We start from the raw sequence: 14,612 nt of genomic DNA, 5'->3' as shown, positions 1-14,612 counted from the left end.
GTTGCTTTCTGTAAACATAAACATTTCAAAGTATTCATTGTTTCCGAATTATGATAGTACTGTTTTTATGCCAGCATGGTGCCCTGTGCTCTATGTGGACTTGAATAATGTATTCCACTAATGGAACGAAAGATGAGTAATGCAAGTACCAGTTTTTCTCTCCTTAGATGGGGAATCTACCCTTTAAACTTCTAAGAGGGTTGCTCTTGTAGAAGATTCCCCTGCCTTCAGAAAAGAGAGGGCCCTTGGCATTGCTATGAAAATGGCTTAATCCGATGAAGGCCTCTAGCTGCAGATTCCTTACCTGTGAACGTCCAGATATAAGGCTGTATCTGGAAAACTTTTCTTAGCAGTACCCCTGCATGCCAGTAGGTGGCGTCTGTAGTCTCCACGTGACATTGTATGGTGTAGAAAAGAAAATGCATAACTCACGGTTTCATCACGCTGCCACACTTCTGATAGTGTTTTTCCCGCTAGTCTCAGGTCTGCAAACTCTTGACCTGGACAGCAAAAAAGTAGATAGAATAAATGGGAGGCGAGTTTTGGCCACCAGTTTCTCTGCATTAAGTGCTGTTAATTCTACCTCACTGTGGTCGCATTGACGTGTGGTGGAAAACAAGTTTACAAGGAATGTCCTGCTAAAGGTAAGTTGAAATCATGGTGGATATGGTAAAGGGGAATGTGGCTTGTAGCCTTCAACTGACATTCGCAATAAATGCATCGATTAAAAGACTTTGGGGGCCCCCTCCCCCCGAGAGGTGCAGACATTACATAAGAACACGTGAAAAAGATCTGTTTCGTTCAGCTTTCAAACACATTGTGTAGTTTTGTTACTTCACAGTGGCTGTTCCCAACCAGCTCTTAAGTTTTTTTGCATGTGATGTTGCACCAGTTCTACCTTCATCATAGTGTCGGACTTTACTAGGTGAGGAGAACCCGAAATTTGTATGGGTCTGGAAATAGTTCTTTGACGTTAATTTGTTATTTTAGTCCAAGAAATATTTAGGACCTTCTGGAAAATCATGGAACTGTATCGATCATCCTGAAACGAGTAATTTGTGTTGCCTGTGTTCATGTATTTTGGTTGACCTGGCCATTCTCTGGCAGCTAACCATCTGCAAAGCACTGGAAGCCATGTGGCTGATTGGCCCCAGAGACTGTTGAAAGGTTGATCTTGATCCCATTGCCATATTGGCAGTCTTTAAAATGTCAATTATAACTATAATAGTTACATGAGCTTTAAACTAATTTCACTGTACAGCACAGAAATACACAGTGAACACATATTTCCAGCTTGGTGCTGATGCCAAAAACACCATGAAAGGCATCCTTGCATACTGACAGTCAGGATCACGAACCGGCCTCAGCTTTGTGAGCGCCAAATTAATCACCCAGTTTATCATTGAATCCGAACACTACATCTACCTGGGAGACCTCAACTTCCACCTGGACAACCCCACCAACTCCACCGACCTCTTGGAAAGAGTAGACAACAATGGCCTTAAGTATATTGTTACCGACTCCATACACAAACCAGGACACACGCTAGACCCCATCTGCACATCTAGCAAAAGAATCAGATACAGCCACACCTCTGAACTCACCTGGACAGACTGCTCCATCTTACACTTCACCAACACCGGTCTGTTGCTCACTGCCCCAACTAACACATCGCTCTGTACGATAGATGGACCAAGGTTATTCAGCAACAATGGACTGACTAAGTCAGCACCATGCAGCCCAACATCACCACCAACCTGGACCAAACGATGGAGAATTTCAATGCCTGGATCACCAGTGCTGCCAGCTAGGTTGCCTCGCCAAACCAGCCAAAACGCAAAGACCAACAAAATGAGCCAACAGGTACACACAAGAACTCAACACATCAAAATGCAGGAGTAAACACTTGGAAAGAAAATGGCGAACAAGCAACCACACCAGCCGAACTGCCCACAATTCAGCCATCAACGACTACCAGCACCAGCTTAAAGCCACAAAAAGGAGGCCCTGGTGCACGGAATCGGAGACTAGCGCCAACCAAACCAAGAAACTGTTCACCGTCAGAGTTCACCTGCCCGACAGCCACAGAAAACTTGATCCCTTCATCACAGGAACTCTGCGACGCCCTCTCCGACCACATCTGAAAGAGACTATTAGTTATAGTTTCCTTACGCAAGAATTACCCGCAGGCATCAGACTGGATCTGGATAATTTTTCTGTAGCAGTACCTCTGCGCGTCGGTAGGTGGCATCGGTCGACGACGTGCTCGACCAGGATGACCTTGTGCTGTCTACTTAGACGCCGTCAGTTTTCTTCCAGGGGATCCTCATCAATAGTAATAAGCACATGAATATTCCCGCCCATGTGCGGGACCCCGGAAACGTACAACATATATGTGGAAACAAAACACAATGCAGCTGTCCATAACAATGTTGTAGGAAATGCCCCTGTATATAAATACATTCCAATGAAAGCAGGGAGAAAATGCACTTTTGAAAAACTGCTTTAATAAAACAGTAGAAAACACCATCTTAAAAGGAAGAATGAGAAAACATTGTCAGCACATAGGCTGCATTGCATAAAAACCTTACTGTAGAAAGCTGAAAAGCCAACCCACAGATAAACTGGCACTGTGCCTTTAAGGCAGCCATGACCCCTAGCTTCCCATCATCCCTCAGGGGTGACAGGTCAGTTCTTTCCGGCTCCTTCTGTCAGGACCCTGGTTACTTCAGCTCTAACTTTTTTCTGATTTCTGTCAGAAAATACTTCTCTTTTTTGTAGTCAAAAGCTTTACTTCAACGTCTTTTTGTTGTTGGAGTATATCTCTGCTACTTTTGAGAGAGTTGAGCATTATTTTCCAGTCAACAAAGACCTGTCAGCATTGTCAGCTACTGTCCGAAAGAACTCTTAAGGACAGGGAGAGGATTCGCCTCTATGGGCTGGCTGAGAAGAGGAAATCTCATTCAAGAGGGAGGTCTCCGATGAAGAGGAGGGAAGAGAGCCACTACTCCATCTAGCAGTAAGGTTCCAATCTGCTCTCCATCGGCATCCGGCTTGGTGCCGCAAATTCCTTCATTGGCAACGAAAACGTTGACAAGAAGACAATTGACGTCTGGCTCGTTGTCGAGAGAACACTGGTCGTCGACTAAGACAACCGATATGTCAGGTCCTCCGCCGTCGTCAACCCGGCGACTATCAGCGTCGCGGGGTAGATCTCCGGTGGTGCGGGCTAGCCCAACGTCTAGGCATGGTTCTCCGTCATCGGCGAGGCGGAGTTCGACGTTGAGACGTTCCGCCGTCGCAGGGTCACCAGCGATCGGCGTCTAAGCAGGCGTCGAGGTCAACCAGGCGACGGTCAACGTAGAGACAGGCCTAGTCACCAGATGCAAAGCACACATCACCTCAGTCGTCGTCCAAGTGATGTTCGATGTCGAAGGCCAGATCCTCGCAGACGTCGAAGGAACATTTATCATCGAGGCCCATTATGAAATACACCAGATGTCGTTCGACGTTCAGACGGCGGTCTCCGTCGGCGACAAGCAGACGGTCAGCGTGGAGAGAGGGAATGAACAGGCACCAGGAAGCAACGTCGAGAAGGATTTCTCCGTCCATTCATTCTTCGTTGAGGTCTCCTACACGCTCAACGTCGAAGGTGCAATCTGTATGTTCCAAGGGTTCGTCGTCACATCATACAACATCGAAGGTGAGCTCGACGTCTGAGACGATCACGATCAAGGGGCTCACCAGTGATGGTAACACAGAGCAGTTCGACGTTGAGGCATTCTCCATCGACGTCACATCGCTCATCAAGATGCCGATCTCGCTCCAGAAGTCTGAGTCCTCTCATTCTATCCGGGGCTCACCTCAGACAATTGAGACGTCACGCAATTCTTCTGTTCACTCACCTGAGCCTCCAAGGTCACCAGGATGCTCTCCAAGGAGACAGCGATCTCCTTCAAATCATCTTTCGCCCAGATGGCTCCAACCTCTCCATCATTGGCAACCAGTACCAACGGGTCACGCCCAACGACCTATGGACTATTCCAGTCCTCTGCACAGATCACCCTTACAACGTCTTGTGCAGGAAGTGGACCGGTTCCCCACTACTCGGACCAGAGAACACAGACAGATCGCCTGAGCGTAGAGCGACTCAGTCAGCGCAAGAGGCGATGAGCACCATCGTGGTCCTCCTCTTCGAGACACTCATCCAAGAGGGACTACTCACCCACCCTCACGGATAGTCCTTCTAGGGTGTCACCCATCGACTATGTGAACACGTTTCATGAACTCTCCAGAGGAGCACAAATGCTGGGAATCACCATGTCAGCTCCTCAGACCACCACGTCTATCATTTGAGACCCTCCATCAGAGGTCTGCGACTAGACCATTACTATCCTTGGTCCCTGGTATCATTGAGCCGGTAATAGACGTTTTCCTTACTCCATCGGTGAAAGCAGCTCCTTCACGTATCTTTAAAAAAAATATAGACCTGCTGCCTCAGATCCTCTTTTCCTCAAATCGGACCCGCCACCGGGCTCTGTCATTGTAGCAGCGGCAAAGGAGACATACACAGTTGCTTCTTCCTCCTCAGTTCCTACGGATAAGGAAAGTAGAGCACAAGACTCTTGGGGAGGAAGGTTTGCGGCTCTGCAGCGTCTTCTCTTCAAGTTTCTCACCCTGCGGCTCTGCTTGACCGTTATGACTGGTCCTTATGGGATTCACTGGAGGGCTTCAAAGACAAACTCCCGAAGGAGGACCAGCAGGATTTCTCTGAAATTCTCCAGGAGGGTGCGCTGGTGGCCAACCAAATCAGCACTGCGGCGGATGGGGTGTCTTTGTCGGCTCACTCTTATGCACATGGCATGTGCACGCAGATCTTCCTGGTTGCATTTGACTGCGTTTGAAACCAGAGGCGCAACAACACATCCTAAATATTTTCTGGCACCTCACTGTTCGGATCACATGCAGATGAGGAAATGGCTAGAATGAATGCTGAGTTGGACACCTTTAAAAGCCGTAGGCCTTGGAAAGAAAAAGGAATTTAGACGACGCTACAGGCCCTACAATCGTAAAAATTACCAACAGAGGGTTCAAACCTCTCAATGGTCGCAAAACAAGCCGAACAAGTCCCAGTTTCAGGGCCGTCGTTCCTCGAGAGGATGAGGACTCCAACAGCAGTCCTCTTCCACAACAAATTCAAGGGAAGCAATGAGTCTCTGCTTCCTCTAGCACTGTTGCACACTCCAGTGGGAGGAAGTATCTCAAATTACAGTAAAGAGTGGTGCAACATCACCAAAGACCAGTGGGTGCTAAATATACTAGACAATGGTTACGCACTACGTTTTTGCGCTTCCCCAAGACAGGTTCCTCCGGTGAAATCCTGTCAGCTACACCTAGATCTCCTACGTCAGAAAGTGTTGACCCTTCTCAGGAAACCGGCCATATAAGAGGTTCCTCCTGCACAGAGAGGACAGGGGGTCTACTCAAGATACTTCCTTGTTCAGAAAAAGGACCAACTGAACATGTTCATACCAATTATAGACCTACGTTCTCCGAACAAGTTCATCAAGAAGGAACAGTTTCGGATGTTGGCGCTCCATCAAATATTTCCAAATCCCCCCATGGTGCAGGAACACCATGGGGGGATGTGGAATCTGCCTGGACCTCCTGCAACGCTTAGGTCTTCATGTCAACGTGGAAAAATCGGTTCTTCAACCGACCCAATCACTCCACTATCTGGGCGCCACCCTAAACTCCGACCTCGGAAAAGTGTTTCCTTCGGACAACAGGTTGTCATCAATGAGAGTCAAAAGCAACGTCATCCTCCAAACTCATCAGTCGTCAGTAAGACAAGTGGCGTCTCTGCTGAGGTCGATGGCATCTTGTATTTTTCTCATACCCAAAGCCAGATTGAGGATCAGACCGTTACAACAAGATCTGGAGGACAAATGGGACCAATACTCTGGTCAGTGGACCGACAGGATTCTCCTCTCGCCAGCAGCGAAGATGTCCATTCTCTGGTGGTTACAACCAAAGAATCTTCTGGTGGGAGTCCCATTCCATCAAACTCTGCCAACACAATCCCTGATCACGGATGCGTCCCTTCAGGGATCGGGAGCACATCTGGGTCATCTGCAAACTCAGGGCAGGTGGATCAGCAGGGAACAGACCTATCATATCAACATGCTGGAACTGCAGGTGATACATTTAGCCCTCAAGGCTTTTCAACCGTCGATTCAGTCCGAGTCGATCCTAATACAAACAGACAATACAACCACCATGTATTACTTGAACAAACAAGATGGAATACATCCTCACCCTGTCTCTAGAATCCCAGGCGATCTGGCACTGTCTGCTAGCCAAATACCTATCGATCACAGCAGTGCACCTACCGGGAGAGCAGAACGTGTGAGCAGACGCCCTCAGTCGTCACTTCGGCGAACAAGAAGACTGGGTGCTCAACGACGAGGTGGTGGCAGACATTTTTCATCAAGGGGGTCATCCCTTAATCGACCTCTTTGCGGACGATCAAAACAAAAAATGCCACACCTTCGCATCCAGGTACGAGGGGGAATACTCTTTTGATACTGGTCAGGGATGTTTGCATATGCCTTTCCACCCCTCCCTCTCATTCCGAAGGTTGTGGCCAAACTAATCCGATCCAGCATGACAATGATCCTCATAGCACCAGACTGGTGGTATCCGGACCTGTTGCACCTCTCAGTGTGCCCGCATTGGAGACTCCCGTGCAGGCCGGACCTCCTGACCAAAATGGGAGGGAAGATCCTGCACCCCATTCTTCCCTCACTCAGCCTGACAGCATGGCTCCTGCAGTACGGACATTTGAACCTCTCTCAAGATTGCATAGACATTTGGCGGGAGTCAAAAAGACCATTGTAGGCTGCCCGTTTTTGTGCAAAGAATAGTGAAGAGTCGACATGGCACACATTCCTGTACGCCATGCCTGCAGTTCACTGACTGTGGTATAGGTAAGACACCCCTCTAGCTGGGTGCTCTATTCCACTGATGAGTGTACAGTTGGATGAGCACTGTACCCCTACAGTTTCTAAGTCCATTCTTAGACATTCTAAGTGCAATTAAGCTATAAAAAGTATATGGTCTGGAAGTTTGTCATTACGAACTCCACAGCACCATAACTGCTTTACTGAATTCTGGGAAGTTGGGTAGCAAATTTCTCAGCATAATAAACCCATACTAATGCCAATGTGGGATTTACTATACAATGCACTTGGAGTTCATCTTCGAGATGCCCATTGAAAAACGCCAGCCTTCCTCCACGAGACCGGTTTCTGGACCCCTGGTGTGGAAGCCTTTGTTCCCTGAGCCCAGAAACCAAGCCTTTCCAGGGCTGAGGTGTTCACACCTCCCCCAGATCAGGAAGAGCCATCTGTGGCAGGGGAGCTTCAAAGGCCTTGCAGGCTTTTGTAACGCGACCCCCACAGGTGTGAAAAATTTGAACAGCCCAGAAGATGTGCCCACCTCTGTCAACCCCACCTTTCAGGTGGTGGAGGCGAGGTGAAGCCCACTCTTCAGTGCCTGCTATCTTGCAGATGGCAGGCACTCTCCAATCAGGATTAGGGCTTGTGCCCACTCTCCCACGTGGGGTGAGCACACCAAGGGTATAGTCACCATAAGGTCAGTGGCTACTGACCTAGAGACCCCTATAATGCCCCCCTAAATACAGTATTTAGGGGGCAGCCCTGAACCAAGAAGGCAGATTTCTGCAACCTAAGAAAGACAAAAGAAGACGCCCAGCAGAGGAGACAGCAGAAAGGAACTGACCAGTTTCTTGAGATCCTGCGCCAAAATTCGCCTCGTCATGCAGCCAGTGACCTCCTGAACCCCTGGGAGGACTGACTGCCTTCAACAAAGACCTGCTCTAATGTGAACAGCAGCTCTGTTCAAAAGAATCTCCCAACACAGACTTTGAGCCCGCTGAGGACAAAGAAACCAGACTCCTGGAATCTCCACTGCACCCGACACCTATGGCCCAAGTCGGAGTGCCCCAGCGCTTCACTGTCCACCGTGGGTTGACCCCTCCAGGACTCCCTGGCGTCACCCCCAGCCATGAGTGGCCCCGGTAAGGTGAATTCGAACCTCAAATGACACCCCTACATCCACTGCCCTCCGTTCTGTAGAAGAGGACATGAGGTGCACCTAGGTCCCCAAGACCTCCAAATTACCTGCCCAGCTCTTCTATCCTCCTGATAGACTTCCTGGACAGAGCCTGTAGCTAAGAACCTACACTCGCAATTCCTTTTGAAAACGGGGCACTTTACTCCAAATCATCACCCGGCCGCTGTGGGTGTACCTTGTGTGCGAAATCTGATCCCCCTTTGCCCCCAGCCTAACACCAGGAGCTCTGCTGCTCCCACAACCATGTGCCCTGCTTGTGAGCAGCCACCAACTGGAGGCCCCCCATTAACATTGTGCCTCAGCACTCTGCACCCGGCTGTCGCAGTGCTGCTGAGGACGCTTTGAGAGTGCATCCTTGACCCTGGGGAACCCTGGTTCAAACCTCAGGAAACTAACTTTCAAACCTAAGTACTTACCGATAACTGTTTTCTCCGATAGGGCTGCATTGACTGATTTTCTGTGAAAAATCTTGTGTGGAGTTGGTTTATATGAAAACCCTAAAACTGCAAATGTGTAAAAACTGAATTACTTCATTTTTGTCCAAGAAATGGCCCATTGTGATATCTAGGCATAGCACACTGAGTAGCTAAAGTAACTTAAAAAGTAATCCAAGAAGTAATGTGTTCGAGGCATGTGGGCTGCTGAATTCATATCTGTGCATAGATCGCCGCCTAGTGTTGGGTCCGGATGATTGCACATTGTTGTCCTGGAAGAGTCTTCGAAGTATCACGAGATAGGTGGCTCCTCCGCTGGACTACAGTGCGCATGGGCATCCTCTCCATCCTTAGATTGTTTTTTTCCCCAATTGGGTTCGGATGTGCTGATCTTAGCTCAAGTTAGGAAAATTCAGTTTAAGGCCAAAAGGCCTTTAGTTATCGTCGGTACTGTTCCCGTTCGGTATCGACTAGTTTCTTTAGTGCTTTAGCACCTTCTTCAAGCTTTTCGGATCCGCTTGGTCCGAACATCGAACTTCGATCGACGATGGAATCGAGGACTCCCTTCAAAAGATGTCCTTTATGCCACGCGAAATACCCACACATCGACGTCCACCCGGTATGCAACAAATGTCTCTCACCGGATCACGATGAGTCGAAATGTATGGCCTGTGCCTGATTCCGCTCAAAGAAGACTCTCCGGAATCGACGGGCTGCGAGATTGGAGGCGCAGCAATCGGCGCCTACCCCAGCCAACATCTTTAGCACCGAAGACTAGGACGCCGAGAGCGTGGACGACGTAGACTCCAGCCCCGCTTCCGAACACGACTCCCGATCGGAAGACGACGATGAGGTGATCTTTCAGGGAGAAGAAGTCGTCGAAGAGGTAGGAGACTACGATGAGGCCCTTGGGCCCGAGGAAGATAGCTCCAGCGAAGAGCTAGGCCAACCCGCCGATACGGAGGCCGAAAAAATAAGTCGTCATAAGGCTCAGGCCGAGGGATCGCCTTCGGGCCTTACCCAAGATCAATTTCACGGTTCTTCGGCCCCGCCTCCAGGCCCGGCCTCGAACACTTCGCAAGAGCCATTATTTTTGAAGACGACTGGATTCCCTTCAGCGAAACCGAAACCATCCATCGCACCAGTTCCATCGAAACCGAAAGTGAAACTGGTTGTGATCGGCTCGAAGGCCTCGAAGCCTTCCACTCCTTCGACGCCGGCAAAGGTCATCGGCTCCGACCGCGCAAAAAGGGATTTCGGTGCCGAGCTCACCGCAGCGGATACGGGTGCCGAGCCAAAGAAGGCCCTCGGTCCACACAAGGCGCCTCGGCTTCTGGCACCGAAGACTACGGCCCAAACCACCAAAGTTAAGGTGGCCACCCCGTCTGCGTCGACGTCGAAGACGGCGGCGCCTGCCAAGTCATCGACTCCAACGAGCGTCGATGCCTCCCTTCGGATCGATGACCCCATGACTGCAAAGAAGTCGGATGCCGCTTCGACGCCTACCTCCAAGGTGCCGATCGGTTCCAAGGAGCCATCTGCGTTCACCGTGCAACAGGTCTCTGCATCGTTGCAACGCATCAGAGAACGGGCAGCCCTCCACTCTACGTCGGGTCCCGACACGCACAAGGCTGCGAAGGCACACTCTGCGCCGGCCAACATCACGTTTGGGTTGCCGCCGCCCACGGCGCCGAAACTGTAAGAGATTCGGACACGTGTCCGCCAAACACAGTCCCCATCCACTGGACATACGGATTTCGAGCCTTCACAGCCACAATTTATAGACGCCAACACTGGTAGGTTGATGCTCTGCAAGCGGAAAATTACGCCGGAGAGGGGATTGGACTCCTACAAAATTCCTCTCAAACACAAATTGCCAGCAGGATCAGAGCCAGTGCTTCATAAACACTTTCAAACCTTCCATCAGGATCCACCGTCTTTTTCTCCTACGCCTTCAGAGGCAGACGCAGGAGAGGACTATGTAGCGGATGATGCCACCTACCCTGGGGATATCGATCCTGATGATCACTTGCAAGACCCAGATCAGGCATGGGATGACCCCACCGACCAGGGTACCGCACCAGATACCCATGACACGCAGCTTTATAACATAAAGACATCTCCCACACAGGACACTGCTGCCTTTAATGCCCTCATAGAACGGGCTGCTGCCAATCATGGAGTAGAACTCCATTCTGACACCGTCGAAGAAGACTTCTTGGTGGACACTTTCGCCTCTTCTGAAAAAACTGTCAAGACTCTGCCCATGTTAAAAGGAGTTCTAAAACCTGCAAAAGACATTTTTAAAGAAACAACCAGGGCACGGGTGCTGAACCCCAGGATCGAAAAGAAATAAAAGCCTGCACCCGGAGACCCTATGTACATTGGGGGTCAGTTACCTTTAGACTCCATGGTTGTTGCTAATGCTCGCAAAAAAGCCCACTCACAAACAACGGGTGATGCTCCTCCCCCAGACAAGGAGTCCAAAGTGCTGGAGACATCAGGCAAACGGATTGCAGCGCAAGCAGCAAACATCTGGTGCATTGCCAACACACAGGCACTCCTGGCCCGTTATGATAGGTCCCACTACGACACACTAGAATCACTACTACAACATTTGCCAGATGAATATAAAGAGGCAGCGGCGCTCCTTATCAGAGAGGGACAACTCCTTACCAATGCATCCATCAAGTGCGCACTGGATGCATCCGACACAGCGGCGAGGGCAATCAACACAAGCGTCATGTTGAGGAGGCACGCATGGTTGAGAATCTCGGGCTTCAAGCCTGAGATTCAGAACAATATCTTAAATCAACCGGTCAACCCAGACTATTTATTTGGCCCTGAAGTTGACACTACCCTCGAGAAAATTAAAAAAGACACTGACACTGCGAAATCAATGGGGGCTCTGCAGACGCAGCAGTTTCGTAGTGGCTCCTTTCGTCGCCCCGGGAATAGAGGAGCAGCTAGAGGTCAGGGGTCACAGCAGCAGTACACTAAAGGGGGCACACAAAGTAACTATGATAAAACCACCAGAGGTGGATATCGTGGCTCCAGCACCAAGGGCAGAGGACGTGGTTACGGCAACACCAGGTCCTCCCCCAAAAACAAACAGTGACGCCCTCTCCCTGCCCCCCGACCACATAACACCTGTCGGGGGGAGATCCCAACAGTTCCTGCCAGCCTGGAAAACCATCACCACAGACAGGTGGGTCCGGGACATTATCCAGCACGGTTACTGTCTCGAATTAACGTCCACTCCACCCAACATGCCGCCAAAGCACCGTCCTATGTCCGTAGAGCACTTGGCATTATTGCAGCAGGAAGTGCTAAGTATGCTGCAAAAAGGTGCAATAGAGGTCGTGCCCGTCAACCAACAGGGGACAGGGGTGTACTCTCTGTACTTCTTACTCCTAAAAAAGGACGGTTCGCTCAGACCTATACTAGACCTGAGACCCCTCAACCACTACATTCTCTGAGCATTTCCATATGCTCACCCTACAGCAGGTTCTCCCGCTACTCATTCAGGGAGACTTCCTAGCCACACTGGACCTAAAAGATGCGTATTTCCACATTCCCATACACCCATCACACAGGAAATATCTCAGGTTCACTATTCAGGGGCATCACTATCAGTTCAAAGTTCTCCCCTTCGGAGTAACAACAGCACCCAGGGTCTTTACCAAGTGCCTAGCAACAGTGGCTGCACATCTACGGAGACAGCACATTCACGTCTTCCCTTACCTGGACGACTGGCTTGTTCAGGCAAAGTCAGCCCAGCAATGTGCCAGCCACATGTCCCTCACCATTCACCTTCTTCACAGTCTGGGATTCTCACTAAATTACCCAAAATCACATCTCCAACCCGCACACGTACGACAGTACCTGGGCGCGACCATAAACACTCTGGCAGCCACAGCTCAGCCAAATTTAGTGAGGATCAACAGCATGCAACTGCTAATCTCCAAGTTCAAACCTCAACACTCCCTTCCTGCGCGAGTGTTCATGCAGTTGATCGGCATGATGGCCTCCTGCATTTTCATAGTCCCGCACGCGAGACTACATATGCGCCCGCTTCAGGAGTGCTTAGCACGTCAATGGAATCAGGCTCACGGACAATTAAAAGACCTAGTGTTGGTGAGCGGTCGGGCATACAACTCTCTGCATTGGTGGAATCCACACAACCTTTGCAAGGGCCGACCGTTCCAAGAGCCTGTTCCACAAATTATACTGACGGACGCCTCTCTCCAGGGTTGGGGAGCTCATGTACTCAATTACACAGTGCAGGGACTATGGACGACGCAACAAAAGAAGATGCACATCAACGTTCTGGAACTGATGGCAATCTTCCTAGCCATAAAGGCATTCAAAGTACACTTGTGCAACAAAGTCGTGTTGATCCGGACGGACAACATGACTGCAATGTACTACATACAGAAGCAGGGAGGAACACACTCTCCACAGTTGTCTCATCTGGCTCAGAGCATGTGGAAGTGGGCCATTCAGAGGAACATATTCCTCATGGCGGAACACCTCCCGGGCAAGGACAACCAGATGGCGGTTCTGCTCAGGAGACACAGCCACCAGATGCACGAGTGGGAGCTACATCCGTCAGTACTCCAACCGTACTTCCAACAGTGGGGTCAACCAGAGATAGACCTATTCGCCACAAACGAAAACGCAAAATGCCAAAGCTTTGCCGCCAGGTTCCCACATCCGCAGTCTCAGGGCAATGCGATATGGATGAACTGGTCCGGCAGATTTGCGTACGCTTTTCCCCCAGCGCCATTGATACCGCTAGTGGCACGCAAACTGCAACAGCACTCACTAACACTCATCCTAGTTGCTCCCACATGGGCGCGCCAACCATGGTACACCACCTTTCTAGAACTTTCCGTGGTGCCGCATCAAAGGCTGCGGATCAAACCCACACTTTTAACGCAGAACCATGGCGAAATTCAGCACCCAGATCCGCAACAGCTGAACCTGGCAATCTGGCTCCTGAGGTCTTAGAGTTTGGCTACCTAAACCTGCCACCTGACTGTATGGATATCATCAAAGAAGCCAGGAGACCCACGACCAGAGCTTGCTATGCGGCTAAATGGAAGAGGTTTGTCATTTACTGCAACAACAATGACATTAACCCGCTGGACGCATCCATTCAAAACATCATCTGTTACCTCTTACACCTATACCGATGCAATCTGGCATACAACTCAATCCGTATCCATTTAACCGCGATAGCGGCCTATCTTCAAAACAGGCAGCACCTCTCTTTATTCAGAGTGCCTGCCATCAAAGCCTTCTTGGAGGGACTCAAACGAGTAATTCCCCCACGACACCCACCGGCACCGGTGTGGAACCTCAATTTGGTCCTCACCAGATTAATGGGTCCACCCTTTGAACCTCTCCATTCATGTGAGATTAAATTCCTCACTTGGAAAGTAGCTTTCTTAGTGGCAATCACTTCGTTAAGAAGAGTTAGTGAACTCCAGGCACTAACCATTCAAGAGCCATTCATACAGGTTCAGGCAAACAGGGTTGTACTACGTACCAACCCCAAATTCATGCCCAAAGTGGTATCGCAGTTCCACATGAATCAAACTATTGAACTGCCTGTTTTCTTTCAAAATCCACAAAATGTCGCAGAGAGAATGCTCCGTACACTAGATGTAAAGAGGGCCCTCATGTACTATATAGACAGAACTAAGGACTTTAGGAAAACAAAACAACTTTTCGTTGCCTTTTCACCACAACACAAGGGCAACGCCATTTCCAAAGCAGGGATAGCCAGATGGATCGTTAAATGTGTTCAAATTTGCTATCAAAAAGCTAAACGCACATTGACGATTCCCCCACGAGCCCACTCAACACGAAAGTTAGGGGCGTCCATGGCTTTCCTAGGAAACATTCCTTTACAGGAAATATGTAGAGCAGCCACATGGTCCACTATACATACATTTACCAATCACTACTGTGTAGATGTACACTCAAAACAGCAGGCAGCTGTAGGGCAGGCTG

The 14,612-nt window shown here is 49.8% G+C and overlaps 1 protein-coding gene across 3 annotated transcripts in view; it reads left to right on the top strand.

Moving 5' to 3' along the window:
• SMC4 (structural maintenance of chromosomes 4) overlaps positions 1-14,612 on the top strand; it is a 910,253-nt gene that overhangs the window by 355,806 nt on the left and 539,835 nt on the right. The gene's annotated exons all lie outside the window — the stretch shown is intronic.

The sequence above is a fragment of the Triturus cristatus genome, chromosome 11, assembly GCF_964204655.1.
Source record: "Triturus cristatus chromosome 11, aTriCri1.1, whole genome shotgun sequence".
NCBI lineage: Eukaryota > Metazoa > Chordata > Amphibia > Caudata > Salamandridae > Triturus > Triturus cristatus.
This window is presented reverse-complemented; position numbering and strand designations above follow the sequence as displayed.